Source organism: Engraulis encrasicolus, chromosome 1 (genome assembly GCF_034702125.1).
Source record: "Engraulis encrasicolus isolate BLACKSEA-1 chromosome 1, IST_EnEncr_1.0, whole genome shotgun sequence".
In the NCBI taxonomy this organism is placed as follows: Eukaryota; Metazoa; Chordata; class Actinopteri; order Clupeiformes; family Engraulidae; genus Engraulis; species Engraulis encrasicolus.
The window spans coordinates 57,543,186-57,549,158 of NC_085857.1; positions in this window are offsets into that span (position 1 = coordinate 57,543,186).

The following is a 5,973-nucleotide window of genomic DNA, read 5'->3' on the forward strand; positions in this document are numbered from 1 at the left end:
CCAAAAGTGCATGACAGCGCTTTACCGTTGCGTTGAGGAACACACCTTAACTTCCAAAAGGCGTTGCACTATAGTGCTATAGAGTGCGATACACATGGTGACAGCCTGATTTAGACAGTTCAGTCAAAGAGATCTCTCTCTAGGTCGTCTTGAGACAAGCCTTCCATTGTTGCTTCCAATTATCCAGATTCTCCATACATCTTTTCAATTTACTGGTACTCTGGGTTCCTGCGTCCTTCTTAAGTATATCCACATAAGTTAGTGTGGGACGTCCTCTTGACCGGCTCCCATGCGACGGTTCCAACAGCACCAGTTTGCTGGCTGGCAGTTCTTGGTGCCTTTGGCAGTGTCCTGCAAGTCTCATTACAGCAGTTTTCCTTTGTATTCCCTCGTGCAGGATTTCGTTGGTTACATGTGCACTGTTGCTGATGTTAAGCACTGCACGTAGCATCCTGGTGTAGCACCCATCAAGGTATTTCTCCAGGGTCCAGCATTCACTGCCATAGAGGAGAACAGACTCTACTGCTGCATAGACAAAATAAGCTGTGCTTGATTTGAAGGGGGAGGTTGGAGTTCCATACACTGGCCATGCCATTCAGGGCCCTCCATGCAAGCGCCTTTCTCGCCTATCTTGCTCCGTTGAGTTGACCCATGAGCCCAGGAATTTGAAGTCACAGACTTTTTTCAGCGCAGTGCCACCTGCTGTAGTCAGAGATTGATGTTCTGGTGGAATGTTGTAGGTGATGACCCCAGTTTTCTTGGCGTTTAACCTGAGGCCGACCTTCGCACACTAGCAAAGTGATGACAAGAAATGACAAGAAGGAAATGGGAGAGATACAGGGGAAAAATGGGGGTCAGCTCTATGTTCCCACAGCCCATTGGTCCCAGAGCCCATTGGTCCCACAGGCCCTATATTCTAAAACTCAATGTTCCCACATTTCGAAGTAAACTAAAGGCGCTTACCCATTAGGTTCCGCGGAACTGTTCTAACACAACTAGGCTTCATAAATATTCATGAAAGTTGACGGGGGCGTCGATGGTGCTGTCTGGCACGCATTTCCATACAACAGGGACTAGAACTGGGCCGTAGGTATGATCAGCTGCTGCAAGTGACCGTGACAACACTGTGCTTTCACGCCATGGTGAATAGCAGAAGCTAAAGAGTCCTAATCTAAACGATAACAGTTATACTCGTTACTCACTTGGCAAGTCGTCTTGTGAATTCAATTATATATTGAAGTTGGACTGTAGATTTTAGCCGTAGTATGGCCTTTCCTCTGCCTGACTGAAGTGCATTCGCAAACCAGGAAGCAATTAAATGAACATTAGTCCCATCGTCGAAAAAGTAGGCTACTTTCTGGTGATGTTTATCATAATTTCTCAGCGTGCTTCATCTAAGGCCCTGTGAAATCTAATGAAAGTAACGCTACTCTTGCCTGCATGTCCAGGTGCACGCCATTGTAAATAACACAAGAGCAGTGTTAATTTTGTCAGCTTTTTTTAATTTCGTCTTAGTCTTAGTCACAATGACGAAAATCAATTTTAGTCTTAGTCATATTTTAGTCATTGCCTTCCCAATTTAGTCTTAGTCTTAGTCAAAATGACGAAAATCAATTTTAGTCATAGTCAAATTTTAGTCATTTTAGTCATTTTAGTCAACATTTCAAATTTTAGTCAACATTTCAATTTTTAGTCATTTTAGTCAATATTGTGTAAAATAAATAACCTACAATGGCTATTGTTATTTCACAAAGTATTACTAATATTGCCTATTGCAGCGACCCAAATCAGTCATTTCNACATCATAGAGCAAAAGAGCATCACGCGCACACACACACACACACACACACACACACAGTGTTAATTTTGTCACCCATTTTTTTATTTAGTCTTAGTCTTAGTCTCGTGTCAAATTTCATTCTTAGTCTTAGTCGTATTTAGTCTTTTCACAAATCATTTTTGTTAGTCATTATTTAGTCGACTAAAAGCCGCCAACATTTTAGTCTAGTTTTAGTAAAATGTAATGCAATTTAGTTTAGTTTCAGTCTTAACATTTTAGTCTTAGTTTTAGTCTTAGTTTTAGTTTGTAATTTTAGTCACAATGCAAGATCAAGTCAATCATACCGAGATCAACCTGTCCAGTTTGGGCTTTTGAATTGGCAGAAACAAAAGGCAGAAGACCAACCTGCTGTTACCAAAAAAGACCACTAGATGGCGCCAACAAACTATAAATGACAAAAAACTCCATACCAGCGTTATGAAATGAATGGTCATTTAGGACCAAGTCTCCTCCATTATCTTGCTCTGGACAGCGCATTGTAAGTTGTTTAATTCTAAGTATTCATTCATTATGAAAACAGCACTTAAACTCATACATGAAATTATAACCTCTAAATTCCACCGTCACATAATTTAGATACCCCAGAACATGTTGTTTGAGCCAGCAGAGTCGTTCTACCAGAGATTCTAGAACTATTTCTAGTCACTTCACGTTCGACATCAACTTCCCGCGCAGGCATGCATGGACTGCTAGTAGATTCTAATTGCTGCCAGTCCGCTCTAGTTCAGTCACATATTCGCTACGTTCTGGAATGACTGAAGGCTGCATACTTCGTGCACCAGAATCATGTTCGGCGGTCGCAAACGGCGCATGGACGTCTGGTGCCACTTTAATTACATTCAAGTTGATGTCGAACGTGAGATTCCCTGATTGACGCTCCCAACGCAGGACGCTCCCCTGTCGGCTCGCTCCCACTAGCCAGACTATCGGTCCCACCGCCATATAACGGAGCTAGTTATCTTTTCATGTTAGTTTTTTGTTTCTAACCCTAACCCTAACCCTAAACCTAAACCTAAACCTAACCCTAAATTGCTTGTATGTGGCAGTGTATAGGCTACGTGAAATATAATCGGGTGGGACTACACGTCCGGGAGTGATAGAAACACCTGGGACTGCACGTCCGGGAGCGATCTCAGTTGGGAGTGTCCATCTACCACCGGAACGGGGAAGTGACTAGAAATAGAATCTCTGGTAGAACGACTCTGCTGGCTCAAACAACATGTTCTGGGGTATCCTCGAAATTATATGGCCCATGTCCGACTAAAGCATGGGATTTGTTTTTGTTTAGTTTTTATTTATTGCATGTCATTGTAGTCTCGTTATTATTCCTCAACGAAATGCATCTCTTGAAATAGTTTTGGTCAGTGTTTATTTTAGAACACTGTAGTCTCGTCGTCGTCGCGTCTTTTCTCTTGCAGAAGGCTCGTTGACGAATAGTTTTAGTCTCGTCTCGTCTGACGAAATTAACACTGCACACACACACATCCAGGTTCAGGCTGCGCTCTCTCTCTCTCTCTCTCTCTCTCTCTCTCTCTCTCTCTCTCTCTCTCTCTCTCTCGTGCATTAGAAGCTGCTGCATATTATATTTCATTTTGAGTTTGATCACGGAGGAAGCTACATGCTCTTCTTCACCTGACCGCGGGACTTAAAGCCTGCAGATTGCCAATGCCGGCAGTGGGAAGACCAGACATCCCAAGTCTGCATGAAGTTCAAGAAGTCTCCCTGATAGTGGCTTCCCGATGACCACGAGTCAGATAAAATACTGCTGAATACTGCTGATGGTAGACTATGCAAGTTAGCGGTTTTTGTTTTCAATTGGGAATGCGAGCAGAGAACGATAATGACTCGTGCGGCATGTGTGGAATAGGCTTAAATAGATTGCGCGAGCACGCTTCGTATGCCCTGCAAAAGTCCCAGGAAAAATAGTTAGGCAGGGGGGGTATGCGGACTGGACGATAGAAAGGACACGCACATACAAATATTTAAACATTAATGCTGTTTTGTTTGTCGGGGATGTCGAGGCTCGATAAGCATGAGTTTTTGGAACTTAGGAGGACGCTGAAGACGCACGGAAATGCTGTCGACTTCCTTGGGTCTTTTAGCGTTGCTCTCGACGAGAACAAGTTTCAAATCTCAACAGTTTAAAACTCCTTAGCGATCGCCCATCCATTGATTCTTTTCAAAACTGGGCTACAGTAGCCGTGCCTCTGTTACATTAGACAGGCCAACTTTCCCCCTGCTGGCGCGCGCTCCCGCGGTGACTGATTTAAATACATTCACAAATCCGACCTTCATGATTTGCTTGCTGCCTACTGATATGGTTAAACAACAAATATAGCAAACATTATTAAAAAAGAACAGACAACGAACGCCGGGCTAAGACAGCCTAAGTGAAAAGGAGAATAGTGGAAGCTCGAGGAGGTTTAGAATGACAGTATCAGAGGAGGATTGGCGCGACTGTCATTACCTACTGCAGAAACACATGTCTTCGTCATGGATAAGAGGGTTGTTGAACATGTTTCAAAATGAACACTTCCCTCAACGTCGGCTATTTTTTCTCTTTCTCTGGGAATGTTTTAGGACCTAAACTCAACTTAAATGGACTCACTGAACTACTAGGCTACAGAACTACTGACTGAGCCGCGCCATGCATTGGCTGCCAGCAGATACAAGCCAGGCGACACAGCGTGAGCGCGCAATCACCTATGAAGTTCAAGACACTAGACCTATATTACAATTACAAATTACAAATTATTTATGAATAATTATATATTTTTAATGTCCATTCGTCCATGGCTTGTAAATTTCGTCTCGTCTTAGTCTGCTTGACGAAAATATTTTTTTATTTTCGTCATATTTTGATTTGCTTGAGGCAATTTTTAGTTCGTCATCGTCTCGTCATCGTCAAGGGAAAAAGGGGCGTTGACGAAATATTTTCGTCATCGTCGTGGTTGACGAAATTAACACTGCACAAGAGTCCTCATCAAAACGATACCAGTTACTCATTACTCTATAGTCTTGTGAATTGTAGGCAATTGGATATTTAGGTTGGACTGTAGAGCGTAGATTTTAGCCGTGGTATTTGTAGCCTATTCCTTCCGTAAAGAACATTCGCAAACCAGGAAGCAAATAAATGGACAGCAGACATTTGACATGTGAGATGTTTACCTTCACAACGTGCACACTTCTAATGTGCTATGAAATATTAAAGTCCTCTTATCTGCATATTCAGTTGCATATTCATGGTGGCGTTTCCCTTCTGTTGCCTGCGCATCCAACAAACTACTTCCAATCCCTTGCAGTTTTCATGCTCTGTTGCCATATCCTACTTATTAAAAGCATAAAGACGGACGTGTTGGAAGCAATAGCCTACACGACTAGAAAAAAATGACCTAAAGTTGAACACAGTATGAACAAAAGCAACCTGTCCTACGCTACGGAGACCTCCCATATGAAAAGATGTGCAATGAAAAGGATTTAATTTAATGCTAGCCAGATTAGTGTGCCCTGTGACTTTTTTGCATGGTGCGTGTTCTGTATTTCTCCCGTAAAAACGGCTTCTCACGAGAAGGAGGCATGGAGGTTCCCACATGGAAATAGCGCAGTGTTTCCCATACATTCAGGAAACTATGGCGCACCGCCATAGTTTCCGAAAATGTTTTTTTTTTAAAAAAAAAGATTTCCGTTTTTTTTAAAAAACAATTTGAAAAACGATTTCGTCCGCATTTTCCTCCTGGAGTAAATACATCCTATAGAGAAAACCATGAGTGCTTGAAAGACAGAGGGATCAAAAGCCTAGTCAAGTTGTTGTAGTTAACTTGGTTTTGGGAGCAATAAAAAAAACCTTCAGAGAAGGGACAGTTGGGATGAGTTTACTGACACTCCCCAGGCTTTGTTTTACAGTTGTATGACAATGAGTTAGGCGACAGGCCTTCATTGACACAGCAGAGGGGACATCGGGCTGCATATGGAAATGAATGTGTAATGAATGTGAATATAGACATAAATGTGTGAAATGATGTTCAGCCCTTTTACTGGGAGGAATTTTGAAAAACTGGCTCTGTGACCAGCACCCCTCATGTAGAATGTGTACGCCTATGTGTGTGGGGAAATGCCTACTCTCTTAGACCCTT